Consider the following 16,631-nt stretch of genomic DNA (forward strand, 5'->3'; position numbering starts at 1 on the left):
ATGTATATTGTAGAACATACCTTTATATCAAGAAACTTACACATTGATGTGAAATAGTAGTAACAGGTACAAGTTTTATAATAACCATAGATATCTAGAAATAATATTACAAGTTATTTTTTGGGGGGCTTACATAGAACAAAGTGTCTAGCATGCAAGGTCCAACTTTCATTAAGAGATCAATTGTTGTAGTGGGATATCTGCCTATCTTTGACATCTTTATTTCAAATCATTATAAAAATACATTGATAAATATGTTTAAGTTGGGTAATTATTAGATAATTTAATTAATAATTTGTCACATTTCATCATAACACATAAAAATATTGTTGTGTTGATATACTTCTCAAATTGGATCTCATCATCATCAAATAATATAGCATGACATTCCTTATGGCTAGTAACATGCATAACTAGTTGTTGTGTACTTTTAGCTCTAAAATACCTTACCTTTTTTTTCTGTGTAATATATTCGTAAAAAAAAATCATTAAGGATGATTAGAAAATTTAGACAACTCAATACTTTATCATAATCAAAGAAAGTAATTTTTTATTAAGTTACTTTTTATCCTAATATCCATTTTGCTTATCAACCAAGGACATATTTTCTTAGAATACCCAAAAAATGATAGTTTTCTTTCTAGTAGATCTTTGATCTCATGCCATGGTTCCTTAGTGGGATGATGATGCTTCTTATAATAAGGAATTCATGTTAGTTCTGTGATTCAAACTAAAGTTGAAATGTAGCACCAAGTCGGCTATATATGCACTCTTTAAAGGGTTTGTGGTACCAAGTGAATAAAGTGGGAGGAAACCAATAAAGCGATGAGCATGTTGGTTAAATGTGTAGTGAGTGAATGAAGTGGGAGGAGGTCAATAAAGTGATGATCAATTTCACTAAATATCATCCTCTCATGTACATGTCTTTCCCCCTCTTCCTTGGCTCCTCTAGATCATAATTCATTCATTAAAGAATTGTAATTCACTCATTGGATGCCTACGAAAAAACTTTGGCATAGGCCACTCCCTAGGTCTAGACTTCTATAACTTATTTCATGGCTTGTTTTATTCCTTGATTATGTAAATGTTGAAAATAATTGATCAATTTTATATTGTGTTTGATGTTACACAAAATGTCATATCATTACCAGTCAATGTTTGCAAGCTCACTCGAGCAATGAAGATAGTTCCCCGTGTCTATCAAATATTCTTGTGTATGCCAAGTTTAGAAGGTAGTGTCTATCAAGTTCACTCAGGAGATAAATAAAAGTTGGAAGATAAAGAGTGTTAACTAAGCTCACTCGATTACCAAAGAGAATTTGTAGAAGGTATTGTCTATCGAGTTCACTTGGGAGACAAAGCAAGTTGGCATGAGAACCAGTGTTAACCAAGTTCACTTGATTAATGAAGGAAAAATAGTTTTGGTTAGTGTCTACCAAGAAAGTTCGGCTAACGAAGGATTTTTTTTGTTTTGGCATATTAAATTCAATTGATTTTTTTGTTGGTTCTAGCCAATAGCGGAGATGAATATTAAGTATTCTAAGTTGTAATCAAGCCGACTTGGCAATATGTAAGATATAAATATAAGGTCAAGTTGAGGATTGAATGTGAACAACTAATAGAAGATTTGAAGATGCCAAGAGGAAGTGAATTTGAAGGATAAGAAGAATATCCTTGTGGAGCTACAAAGATACATTCAATTAGAAAGGATCAAGTATACAAGCCAAAATTGAGATCTGTAATAAAAAATTTAGTTGCATCAGAAATCAAGTCATCTCATTGTTACTCTCTAACCATTTTAGTAGTGATTTAAATCTCTTAACAGAGTTGGCTTAAGAGCTACTTGTAAATCCTCTAACAAGGTGGAATTTCTATTTGAAGTGTCTTGGAGACCTCTAACAAGGCCACTCCTAACAGGGTGATTAAATCCTCTAATAGGATCACACCTAACAGTGTGTTTTGTAACCTTTAACAGGGTTGGCTCCTAACAGGGCTCACTTCAAAAGAGTGAAAACAATAAATAGTTGCAATTGGTGGTGTTTTCCAAATTGGGTTTCCACGTTAAATCTTGGTGTCACTTGTGTTCATGTTGTTTCTTTTATGTGTATGCAACTAAGTTAAGTTTAAGGTTAATCATAGTTAATCACATTGAGATCAGTATATTCAGTTATTGCTAAGTTACAATTGATTCTCAATGCTTGTTGAGTTGCAATATTTGCTAGTGTTAAGCAAGTGTATGTATGTTTGCCAAGTAACATTAGAATATAGTTTAATTAGAGTTTGTGTTTTGATTTTTATTAACATCTAAGTTATCTAGGATTTATTTTTGTAGTAATTTATTCACCCCTCCCCTCTTAGTTAGTCCTCCTATATTTCCAACAATTGATGTCAGAGCTTTTGGTGCTTGCAGAGAAGGTTTCAAGGACCTAAGCTAAAGATCAAGATGTCTTGCAGAAGAGAGATTCCTAAGTTGAATAGAGACAACTTTGTAGCATGGAAAGAACTTATGAAGTTACACTTACCAACCATCAATGATTCAGGTTTGAAATACTTGGAAAATGCTTACAAGACTCCTATTAGAACATTGACTGCGGAATAGATTGCTGAAAAGAAAAATAAAACATCATAATGACTGACATTGCATCAACTCTTAATTATGTTGAATTTGATGATGTCAAAGATTGCACTATTGCTCATGAAATGGGGACCAAACTTAAATACATCTATGGAGGTAATGAAAATGTATGGAGAGACAAAGCAGAAATTCTTAGAGGCCAGTTTGATCAAATGAAGATGAGAAAGGATGAAAACATTGCAAAATATGTTGAAAAAATTAAAGCAAGTGTGAGTGCAATAAAAGCATTTGGAAGAGACATTGATGAAAAAATAGTTGTAAGGATGGTATTCAAGAGATGAGATGTGATCCAAATAATAAGATAAATCTGGATGCTCTAGTGGGAAGATTGACAGCTTTTGAATTGGATAACTATGACAACTATTTCCCTAGATCCAAAGGTATTGAGTCTACATTTGAAGCCAAGCTTTCACTCAAGAGAAAAGGTGGAAAATCAAAAGGTAAACAATAAAAAAGAGAAGAAGAGGAAGAAATTTTAGACAATAATCTTGTAGTTGTTGAAGCCCTACTTGCAAGGAAGTATTCCCAAGGCAAAGGAAAGTACAAAGGTAAGATTCTTCTAATCTATTTTTCATGTGAAAAATTTTGTCACATCATTGCAAGATGTCCCAACAAAGAAGGCAAAGATGAAAAGAAAAGTAGGAAGTTTAAAGGCAAGAAGGAATTCAAGAGCTATAAGGACCACAAGGACAAAGGTAAGAAATCTTGTTTTATGGCTAAAAATTATAATAGTAGTGAAGATGATGAAATGGTATATATAGTTGTAAAAGATGAATTAGATGATGAGTTAGATAAAATGGCACTTATTTCTCATGTTAGAAAGAATGATACATGAATTATTGATAGTGGTTTCTCTCATCATATGACTTGTGAAAAATAAAAGTTTGAACATATGGAACATTATGATGGTGGAAGTGTTAGATTTTGAAATAATGATCCTTGTTGCATAAAAGGAAAAGGTTGTATTTCACTAACCAATGACCTCAAATGTGACAATGCCTAATGGGTGGAAGGACTAAAGCATAATATACTAAGTGTGGCATAGTTGAATAGCATTGGATTCAAGGTAGAATTCATGAGTGGGAAGGCCAAATGGCTAGATGGAAAAGGAAATCTAGTTAGGTCTAGAAAACAAACAAAAGGTACCCTATTCTTCCTAGATCTCAATGAAAGTTCATGTTTTATTACTCAAGTAGAAGAAATTTGGTTGTGGCATAAAAGGATATGTCATGTGAAATTTGATAATCTAATCAAGATAAGAAAGAAGAAAAGAGTTAGAGGTATTCCTAGTTTGAGGAAACCTGATATGGGTCTATGTAAAAATTGTCAAATTGGTAAGATGGTAAAGATAAGTTTCAAAATCAAGGACTATCATTGTGGACAAGTCTTGGAGCTAGTCCATACATAATTATGTCAACCTATTAGAATAGAGAGTTATAGTGGAGATAAGTTTTATGTTCCTTTTGTTGATGGTTATTTTAGAATGATGAGTTTAATGTATTTGAAAAAAAAAGTCTGAAGCATTTCAAAAATTTAGATGGTATCTAGTAAGAGGAGAGAAAGAAACTGGAAAGAAGTTGAAGTGTTTGAGATTAGACAGAGGTGGTGAATTCATTTCCAATGAGTTCAATGAATTCTGCATTGAAAGAGGAATTAAGAGACAAGTATTAGCCCCTAGTATAGTATAGCAGAATGGTATAGCTGAAAGAAGGAACAGATCCATTATGGATTGTGCAAGAACCTTGATAATAGAAAAGAATGTTACAATCAAATACTGGAAGGAAGAAATCAATACTATAGTACATACCTTGGATAGAGTACAACTAAAGAAAGACTCAAATTAAACTCCTTATGAACTAGGGTATGGCTGCAAACCTAATGTAAGTTACTTGAAAGTATTTGGTAGTAAATTTTATATCTTGAAGGAATCTAGGAAAAGAAAATTTAATGTCAAAGGTGATGAAGGCATATTCCTAAGATACTCCTATAGAAGTAAAGCATACAAGTGTTTGAATCTAATACTCAAAAAATCATAGAAAGTGCGCACATGTGAGAATTGATGAGTTTGCAAAAAAGAGTGAAGAAGAAAGTATGAGAGAACCTGAGGATCACAAAAGATTTGTATATTAATATTATGAACCTGATACATTGTGAAATCTAATTGGAAGATAGGAAGCTTCACCTCTTGAGTCCCCAAAATCTCCTAAAGCTATCGAGTTGAAACAAGTGCAACCTGAGTAATAGTCTGAAGGACCTAAGTCATAGAGAAAAACTATCAAGCAATTGCTAGAGAAAACCAATTCTAACAGACCCAAGTCATAGACAGTGGGACCCGAGCTTGATATAGAAGATCATGGAGAGATTAGTGGAACACATTTTAAATCCAAAGTACATGTATTAGCAAGATATGTTAGAAGGCACCATGCACCTGATCAAATCATTACAGACAAGTCTGATGGTACAATGACAAGAAACAAATTGAAAGGTACATGATTGCTTGCTGAATTTGAACCTAGAAATGTTAAAGGTGCTTTGGATAATGAAAGTTGGATTGAAACTATGAATGAAGAAATAGAATAGATAGAGAAGAATAATACTTGGACACTTTTTGAATGAAGATGGAGAAGTTTCCAAAAATGAAGTAGGGTTAGTTTGTAAAGGTTATTCTCAAGAAGAAGGTATTGATTATGGTGAAACTTTTTCTCTTGTTGCTAGATTGGAAGGTGTTAGGACTTTATTAGCATATGTAGCACATAAAGGTTTCATAGTTTATCAAATGGATGTGAAATCTGCATTCTTGAATGGAATTCTTAAAGAAGAAGTTTAGATAGAACAACTAGAAGGGTTTGTAGATCCTAGCAAAAAAGATATGGTTTGTAAATTGCACAAAGCATTGTATGGTCTTAAGAAAGCTCTTACTTGATAAAGATTCATTTTCAAAGAAGAAATGATAACAATAGCCCATATATCAACGAAGGACCAGACAAAAAGATTGTATTGGCAAAAATCTTTGTGGATGACACGTTGTTAACTAGAAATGATGACTTGTGTAAAGCATTTTTAGAAGAGATGAGTACAAAATTTGAGATGTCCATGTTTGGAGAGATAAAATTATTTGTTGGATTACAGATGTTATCTATATTACTCAATTCAAATATATCAAGGAGATACTAAAGAAATTTTGAATCAAAGATTCAAGACCAGTTGGAACACCTATGTCTACTAGACATAAGCTTTCAAAAAATGATGATTCCAAGGAGGTAGATCAAACCACATATAGATCATTGATTGGAAAATTATAGTATGCTGTACATACTAGAACTGACATTTCTCTTATAGTTGGTATGGTGGAAAGATTCTTAGCAAATCATAAAGAAAATCATATGATGTCAAGCAAGAGAATCATGAGGTATCTATAGGGTACTAAAGATTATGGCTTATAGTACAAGAAAGGAGGCAACTTAGAGTTATAAGCCTTCACTGACGCTGATTAGGTAGGAAGGATTGATGGTAGAAAGATCACCAATGGTGGGGAATTATTTCTTAGTAAAAGACTAGTGTCTTGGAAAATAAAAAAGCATAATTGTATCTCTTAGTCCACATCAGAGGCGAAATATGTGGCAAAAGTAGTTAATTGTTTCAATATTGTTTAGTTCAAACAACTGTTGGTAGGTATGAAGATAGAAATCAAGGATCCAATGGTTACCTTCTATGATAACACCAATGCAATCAACATATCAAAGAATCCTATGATGCATACCAAAACCAAGAACATTGCTATAAAATATCACTTTTTAAGAGAATTGGTATAAGATAAAATGTAAGATTGGAATATGTGAATACTAAAGAACAAATTGAAGATATATTCACTAAGTCATTACCTAAGGATGAATTTTTGTATCTAGGAGGTAAGTTAGGGGTCATTCCCCTATCTGGAGCTCACTAAATGAAGTTTAGTGATGCGTAAACCAGAGCACGTTGTAGATCATTTAGCTAATGTGGTATTATAAAGGCCACATTGCATATGAATTAGTACATAAGGTATATTGATATTCTCTGAATATTGTCTTTGGTGTGAGATGTCAAAGAGGGAGAATTTTATATCATATAACATAAAATTTTATAAAGAGGGAGAGTACACATTTCACAAAAAAATTGTTTAAAGATGTCTAAGAAAGGAGATGAACCTTGTCTGATATCATAAAGAGAGAGTTTGCTATCAAAAGAAGATGTTGAAAATAGAGTTTTGTTGATAGAGGAAGAAAACTGAAGGTAGAGGGAGTTCACATTGACAAAAGGAGTTCTCATGGATGAGAATCAAAATGAAACTAAGGATATGTTCCTTACTTTATTCTTTCTCTAAAATTTCATTGTATTATGACATGTTGTGTTGCCATCAATGCCAAAGAGGGGGATTGTTAAAATAATTGACCAATTGCATATTACCTTTCATGTTACACAAAATTTCATATCATTACCAATCAGTGTCTACCCAGCTCACTTAGTTACCAAAGAGAATTCACAGAAGGTAGTGTCTACCGAGTTCACTCAAGAGACAAAGCAATTTGTCATGAGAATCAGTGTTAACTGAGCTCACTTGGTTAACAAAGGAAAATCTATTTTGGTTAGTGTCTATCAAGCAAGGTTGGCTAATGAAGGATTTTCTGTTTTGGCATATCGAGTTCAATTGATTTGTTTGTTGGTTATAGTTGAATGAGAAGATGAATATTAAGTATTATAATTTGTATTCAAGTTGACTTGACAATATGTAAGATATAAATATAAGATCAAGTTGAGGATTGAATGTGTGTAAGTAATAGAATATTTGAAGATGCCAAGAGGAAGTGAATTTTAAGCATAAGAAGAATATCCTTGTGGAGGTGCAAAGATAGATTTGATCAAAAAGGATCAAGTATACAAGTCAGAATTGAGATCTGTAATCAGCAATTTAGTTGCATTAGAAATCAAGTCATCTCATTGTTACTCTCTAACCATTGTAGCAGTGATCTAAATCTATTAATAGAGTTTTCTTAATAGCTATTTGTAAATCCTCTAACAAGGTGACATTTCTATTTGAAGTATCTTAAAGACCTCTAACAAGGCCACTCCTAACAAGGTGATTAAATCCTTTAATAGGGTAACACCTAATAGTGTGTTTTGTAACCTTTAATAGGGTTGGCTCCTAATAGGGCTCACTTCAAAATAGTGAAAATAGTAACTAGTTGCAATTGGTGGTTTTTTCCAAATTGGGTTTCCACGTTAAATCCTAGTGTCACTTGTGTTCATGTTATTTCTTTTATGTGTATCCAACTAAGTTAAGTTTAAGGTTAATCACACTTAATCACATTGAGAATAGTATATTTAGTTATTGCTAACTTATAATTGATTCTCCGTGCTTGCTGAGTTATAGTATTTGCTAATGTCAACTAAGTGCATGTGTGTTTGCTAAGTAACAACAGAATACAATTTAATGAGAGTTTGTTTTTTGATTTTTATTGGCATCAAAGGGATATAGGATTTAGTTTTGTGGTAACTGATTCACTCCTCCCCTCTCAATTACTCCTCCTATATTTCCAACAATAAAAAGATACATATAATAAAGGATCTTAGGATCTTATGATGAGGCTTTTATATATCATTTCATTAAGACTGATAAGTTGTTTAAGATTGCATTTAATTGAATTTTTTTTGATAATTTGTTAGTTTTTTTTTTTTTTAAATTTCTTGCTTAGGTCAATTGTCTTTAATATCAATAAAATTGATTATGTACAGCTAATTTTGAAAAAAAATTGAAACTAATACTTTTACAATTTACCAATTTTAATGATGTAATATCTACTTTTAATTAAAATTTTGATATAATTCTATAATAAAACTAATTTGATAAAAAAATAAATTAAAAAAATAATGATTCTTTAATAATCAACTTCTTAAAATCTAAATAAATTTTAATATTAACATTTTTTAAAAATACAATAAAATATAATATAAGGGGAAATATAAAATACAAATATAGGCACTGCATATAGTAACATCTCATGACAAGTAAATGAATGTGGCAATGTCTTAGTTTAGTCGAACATGTTTGTGAGCATGATAGAGATGAAAAATTGTATCTATCACCACCTCAAGTAGAATCATGTCGATATATCATAGACATGCAATCACACTTTCCTCACACTATGTCAAGGACATATAAGTGGTTTTTATAAATAGAAGACACATTAGTACTTGATTCTTATATTTTACCAAAGATGTATTAGCCTCAACTTTGGATCTCCCATCACTTATGACTTTAGCTATTCATCTCCTACACCTTAAGAGGTAATTTCTTATGTACATGTTCATAAACTTAAATTCATATAATTTCCATTGTTCAAGGTTGTATTTAAATAGAATTTGCTATTCGCCATCTTCAAATTTTCTAAGATCACACACAAATGAATTGGATAATTTATGTAAAGGTTGAGACCATTACATAATAGTTTAACATAACATTATGCTCTTTTAAAATAAAATGATTATGTTTTCTATGTAAGGCTGAATTATACATTTCATTATCTATCTGAATTATATGTTAAATAACTCTTTTACCAAAAATATATGTTCCCCAGTTAGGATTTCCCATCAAAGAAGAAGACAAGCAATCTCAATTAAGTATTATGTTAGATGAAGAAAAAAATGAGGAGAGCCAAGAAGAAATTAGGGCTCAACATAGTGGATTACAGATAAGAACTATGCAATTGTTACTAGATGGAAATTGTTTTTATAGAGCCCTATTAGATCAACTTGAAGGTGACTAAGAGAAACAATTAAAGTATCATAGTATGTTAGTGGATTACCTTATGGAGCATCAATTAGACTTTGAGCCTTCCTTTTCTCAGAAAGATGATTTGAATTTTTAAGAATACTATGAAAAAATGACAAAAGATGGAACTTTGTCTAACCATTATGGGATTTATGCAGCCTCCATGGTGACTTGAACTAACACTCATGTGCACAATTTGAAGGGAAAAGTATCCCAAATCAATAATTTTGATAGCTTAGATACTCCCACACTCTATGTCTCATATCATGATGGAAAGTAGTACAATAGTTTATACTTCCCATCTAGGAAATTTGATTTCTGATGTTAAGGGTATTCAAAATAAGAGTGTAAGGTTCTTCTCTAATCTACTTTAACCTCTATTGCAAGATCCCCCCTCTTCTCACCTTGTGGATGAGATTTTGGATTCCATTCCCTCTTTGATTACACAACAAGAAAATTTTATTCTAATGGCCCCATTTACTCTTTTTGAGATACATGTTGCAGTTTTTATATGCCTTCTAATAAGGCACAAGGCCTTGATGGGTTCACCCCACTAACTTTTCAAAAATGTTGGGATGTCATTTGGTTTTAGTTTCTTGAGGTGCTTGAAGAATCCATGAAATATATTTCTATTTTGAAGAAATTTAATACCACCTATAAGATTGTCACAAAGGTTATTTATTTGTGACTCAAGCCCATTATTCTAAAAATTATATCACCAGAATAAGGGGGTTTTGTTCCTGGTCAAGAAACAACTGAGGGAGCCATAATAGCCCATGAGACCCTTCATTCCATCAAAGAGCATAATATTGCACTCTTTTTTTCCAAATTAGATATGATGAAGGCATACAATAAATTCAGTTGGTCCTTTCTTCTTCTAGTCCTTCGTCAATTTGGTTTTCCTCCTAGGTGGTGTAAATAGATTAAAGCTTTTATTTCAAGTGCACTTTTTTCTATTCTCATTAATGGTGCACCGGCAGGTTTCTTTGCCTCTTCCCAAGGAGTTTATCAAGGTGACCCTCTATCTCCATTCTTGTTTATCATTATGGTAGAGACCTTCAGTAGACTTATTAACTCTTTTAATAAAAAAGGGTTGTGGAAAGGTATCAATATTGTGGGTACATCTTTGTCTGTAACCCATTCTCCTTTTGCTGACGATACTTTACTCTTTAGATCATCTACATATCAAGAAGCACAAAGTATGAATAAATTCATTGATATATATACATAAGTTTTGGTTCAATGTATCAATGCATCCAAATCTAAAATTTATGTTTTTAATATATCCCAATTGGTTACTCAAAGAATAATCAAACTTCTTGGTTTTCCCCTTGATCATTTGGCTTCTACTTATCTTGGCGTTTTGTTTTTATGGCATTAAACAAACCTTCTTATTGTAAATTTGTGATTGATCGCATCAAAAGTAAAATTAGTACTTGGAAGGTTCATTTTTTATCCCTCTTAGGTAGAATTTTTCTTATCAAAATTGTTCTCTCTATCATTCCAAATTATTACTTCTCAATTCTACAAGCCCCCAAAGGTATCATCTCTCATTTTGAAACTTTAATCTACACCTTTCTTTGGTCAAACAATATGAATGGACAGAAAAAAATACCTCTAATTTCTATTCAAACCTTGTCAACCTCTTTCAAAATAGGAGGTGTTAGACTTTCAAACATTACTAATAGGAAAAGAGCTTTTGGTGCTAAACTTGTTTGGAAAATGTATGACAAATCCTCTACCAAATGGTGTCACCTTTTACAAGAGAAATATTTAGATAACTTGGAACCTTCTAGAGTTCTTACTATCCTAGACCGGCCAAAGGGCTCTGTCATTTGGGATTTCATGATGGTTTCTTGAGAAGTTATTACTTCATTCATATTATGGCAAGTAAACAATGGTGATAATGTCAATTGTTTGTTTGATTCATGGAATGGGTTCTCCCCCTTGCCACTGTTGATTCTTTAAAATATTTCTCAAACATAGCGATTCAAGATTGGGGGACATCTTTTTCTAATTATGGCTTAGCTATACATAGATTCACAGGGCTAGTCATTTGGAAAGACCCCTCAATTCTTCCTATATCCCACAATCAAGTTGCTTCTTTCAAACTAGTATTAGCTGGAAGGAATTTTTTTATGTCTAATCAACTAGATTGCCTCTTTTGGTTCCATCTAAAGATGGTAAATAATCTTTTAAACAAGGATACTTAGCTCTTCAACACAACCAGTTTATCAAACCACATATCATGCTTTTAAATTCTGCTGGAATAGCTCAGTTCTACCAAAAGTAGGATGATTTGCATGGCTTGCATTAAAGGACCCAATTTTAACTAGTGCTTGACTTCATAGATTAAACATTTATGCTCCCTTTAATTATGTTCTATGTCTAAAAGTTATAGAAATAATAGATCTCCTCCTCTTCAACTGCCCTTTTGCCCAAGATTGTTGGCATCTTTTTCTTAATAAGCTTAATTTCCATATGTCACTACCTAACTCTCTATGGGATTTATTCTAGGCATGGCCAATATTATATACTAAATCAATATTTTCATGTCTTTGGAAGTGCATCCCTACATCTATAGTATGGACAATTTGGTGGGAAAGAAATAAGAGAATTTTTAGATAAACATTATCTCCAATCCCTCAATTTTTGGAAGGATTAGAGAGATCAATTGTTGAGCTTGGTAATGCTTCAATAAGTAAATATAAGGGTAAGCATAAGTTTTCACCATGGGATAGCTATGTTATTCATTAGTGGAAGTGTTTACTTATTCCTTATTCTCTAGTACATTTGACAAATATGTGACTAGGTGACTAAATAAGTGACTAACTTGTTCGTTGGGTAAAATCACAAGAGATCAACCAAATAAAAGGGACTAAATAAACTACCAAATAAATGATTAAATAGTTAGTCATTAATAACTAGTCACTCAAACAAAGAGTATTGAATAAATTTTTATTACTCCTTTATAATAATATTATTAAATGACCAATACTCATTTATAATAGTATTTGATAATATCATATACTTACACTAGTAATTTTTTTTCCCCAATAAGATTATTGCATAAAATATTGGTACAAGTGCACCTCAAATTTCAAATGCCTCATAAACCTATTAATTTTCACTCTGTCCTTATTTTGTATTGTTTCATCCATTATATTAAAGGTCCTAAGAACCATTTGAGTTAAAAAGGTTAATTTGTAAGCCCATACATGTCATTTTTCCAAATAGACCTATAAAATCCTAACATAGTCAAAAGTGGTCAAATGGTGAGAAGTATCGAAAAAGGGTTTAAATAGTTATGATTGGGATTATTTTCTCTATTTTGGTATGTTTAGGGTGTCTAATAATAATTTTCCAAGGTTTGATTATGTTTTTCCAAAAAGAATTCTATAAGGCATGAAAGTTGCAAAATTGCAACAAAATGATGTAAAGGGAAGAGTTTGGTCTATGAGTTAGGTAAAATAGTTTAGGAGTTTTTGAGATTTAATAAACTAATGCATGGTCAATAAAAAGATATAATTAGTTACTTTAGATTAGGATTATTTATTATATAATTTGCAATGAATGAAACCTATGACTATCACACATTTTAGTAGGCCTTGATTAGATGTTATAGAGTATTAAACATTCCCGTTCAAATCCTTTTTAAGATAAATAATACTCTTTTTAAAATTTAATATATCTGAATCTAACACATCTATATAAAAACATAATTTTATAATCAAGGTAAAACACTAATAAACACTACTACATAAAAAAATAATTTAAAAATTTTAAGGTAAAATTAATATTTATCTATAACATTTCAAATATTATTTATTTATCTTAAATTAAAATTTATCTTTTTAATTTTTTAAAATTAATAATAAAAATATTAAATAAAATTCCCTTTCCTAATTTAACATCAACTTCCACAATTGCAAGATCACTCGCCAAAAAATCTCATTCTCTCGAATTCATTGGCAACATGGAAGGAAATGACTAGAGAGGATTGTGTTAAATAAAAATTGAAGATCAAATAAACATCCATTGACCTAGTCTTAATGGTTTTGTGAACAGAGGCAATGACTGGGAGGGGATGTTATCCAATCAAGAATAAGTAAAGAGGGTAGCCAGGGAGATCCCAAATAAAAAATCTACCTATAAAGGAAAGAAACTAAAAGAGATCCATAACCAGACTCCCAAAAATGGTATCAAAACACTCTTTGTAAGTAATTATATCATTTAAATTCTTTTTCTTTAATTTCTCATGTGACATTTATGAACATATTAGGGTTTTACTTATTTACATGCAATCCAATTTATTAATTTGTTTCAAATTTTACCCAAATAAAATTACATAGTTGTAGATTATATCTTGTATGTTTATAGGCTTTGGAATAGGATATGTGAATCTATTAGAGCATATATAATAGAGATTTTTTGTCAAATGTTATAGTGGCAACTTATGTGATAGACATGTATCTAAAATGTGGAAGCTTTAACAAGACATAAATGAATCTTTTCATAGAATGTCCCAAAGGAGTATGGTGTCATGGACTATAGTTATTTCTTCATATGTAGAAAATGGATTTGGTGAAAAATATTTTGAAACAATAAAGAAATTATAATTGTCAAGTGTATCTAGAACCTTTTCCAGCATCCTCCAAGCATATGTGGAAATACAAGCTTTGGAGTAATGAATGGACATCCATCTAAGCATAAAGCATAGAGTATTTTTATTAGATGAGTTTCTTTGGTAGGGGGTCAAGGAAATTTGGAAGCATAGATGAGCTACATGAACTATTTGACAAAATGCCTCACAAGGATTTCATCTAATAGAATACAATGATTGTAGATATTTCAAAAATAATATTATTGGAAGTCTTCAAAAAACATTAAATAAAATAAAATTATAAGGCACTATGGTAGATTCTACAACCCTTACTAGCATCCCCTTACTTGTGCCAAATGGAAACTTTGGATTAAGGCATGGGCAATCATCAAATAATAAATGAGAGATGAATCACATCAGAGGACATAATTACAAAATCCCTATGGCCCAATAGAAATGAGTTACAATTGATGACTACAAAAGTAATGTGAATTACAATGGACTTTGTACAATTTTGTTTGATAGAATTCTTGAAAATATGGTTTGGTAGACTACAATGATCATCAGATGTGCAAAAATGGATTTATTGTAAAAACCTTATTAAATCTCAAGAAAATAAAACTACAAAGTATATAATCATACCCCTAAACCTTTGTTATTTTACTTGTTTATTAATCATACAACTACCAGTTTGTCATGTTTTCCAATGTTTCTGAGCATGTTCTTATTGGAAAATCAATTTGGAAGTATTGCAAGATGATTTAAGTCCTCATCCAAGTTAGGATTCTATCCATAGAGCATGGATTAATGATGCAATCCAACCTATCCTTAAGGATTTAATCAAGTAAAAGTTGCATAATCTTCAATTGATACACTAAGTAACAATGCATGCTCTCTACATTTAGACAATCTTAGCTATTGGGTTCATCCCTTGGATTAGTTAGATAATAGGTTGATTAGTCATGTCCTTAATAACATATTAACATAACCATTCACACTTATGGGGTTTAGTCACCAAATACCACCTTTGAAGTTACACATTACTAATCTGAGCTGCTCAATTCCTTTGATAACCAATTAATTGAGAACTAATGTTACTCTAACTGTCTAATTTGCAATCACATTTACAAGGACTATGTTTCATACACATTAGCAATGTTCTTTTGGTTAATATTAATTTATTGTTTGTGTAAGTCTTTCTAGACTATATTACTTCTTTACGTATCGTGAAGGATCTTTCTAGTCATTACCATGATGGCCCAAACACAATACTAACTTTTCTAGAGTTCAAATTTGACTTGGTAGCACCAGCGTGTAAACTACCCATTAAAGAATTTAAAATATTTTAACTAAAATATTTTCTTAGCAACTTTGCATTGAGTCTGGCATTTTCTTCAAGAAGTTCTTTAATCTTGGATGGTACTAATATATTTCTTTGGCTTTCAGAGTTATATATTTTGGTTGAATTATGGAAACATCTAGAGGGAATACTAAAGGAGGATTTAGGAGCAATGTTATGGGAAGCGCATGCTGATTTTTTTCTACTACAATTCTAATTTAGGAACCATTGTCTTATTTTTTGAAGTATTCAAGGCTTTTGAGAGGTTAATCTCATCACCATAATAGTGAGGTTACAAGTTGGTTGACATCTATACGTGGTTACTTTAGGGATAGGGAATATAATGGTAGAGTTGCTGAGGTGTGTTTTGGGATATTTAGAGGAGTGGAGAAAGATCATATGATGTTAGGGGTAGTTGTATCTATGCTGAAGAAATAGATATAGTTAAAGGTAGTAATAATATTCATATATAGGATTCTTTAGCACCTTTTTAAGGCATATAAAATGTTGATATTACTGGTAGAGGAAGTGCAGGCTCATCTTGATCACTTACACTATTGACAATAAATTTTGTTCCTAACAATGAAAAGATAGATGTCAATGAGAATAATAATATTAAAAATGTAAATAGAAGGGATACTAATATAAGAGATATGATATTCAACAACTTTCTAGATATATTGAGAAGATATTGCCATTTCTTTTGTTGATAGTCTTCATTTAACAACATTTAAAAGGCTTCTTTGTTACATTCTAGATAGTAGTTGTGATGATCAAGTCAAATGATATTCTCCACAAGAGGATATCTTTGAAGCGTGAATGCAATATTTTAGATCTTATTGATATCATAATGGTTTTTTTTTTCAATGTCATCATAATTTATTTTGTGTATAGGAACATTGGTCTTCTAAATCCATTAGTTATGAAGGTATGAAGACACAAACCTTCCATGAAATCTTCATTCACCAACCTTACCAACTTATCAAGGTTCACTTTGTCCACCAGTATAAAATTCTCTCTTATTCACATTCACTATTAGAATTTTGGCCAATAAATAACCACATGACTAAAATGTATAGTCACAGGGCTAAATCTTTTAGTCATGTGACTAAAAGTAATGAAATTCTAATAATTATTTGCAATTTATAAGTTTAAGTGACTAAATAAATTACTAGTTTGGTCATTGGGTAAAATTGCAAGGTTAGACAAAGATAAGTGGCTAAATAAATTATCAAAGAAATGACTA

At 31.2% G+C, this 16,631-nt stretch overlaps 1 pseudogene; it reads left to right on the forward strand.

The window, feature by feature from the left end:
- The first annotated feature begins 15,514 nt into the window (after positions 1 to 15,514).
- LOC149558390 (uncharacterized) lies at positions 15,515 to 16,319 on the forward strand (annotated as a pseudogene).
- Positions 16,320 to 16,631: the final 312 nt, after the last annotated feature.

The sequence above is a fragment of the Cupressus sempervirens genome, chromosome 5 (genome assembly GCF_028749045.1).
Source record: "Cupressus sempervirens isolate cs-2001-9-10 chromosome 5, ASM2874904v1, whole genome shotgun sequence".
NCBI classification, from domain to species: Eukaryota; Viridiplantae; Streptophyta; class Pinopsida; order Cupressales; family Cupressaceae; genus Cupressus; species Cupressus sempervirens.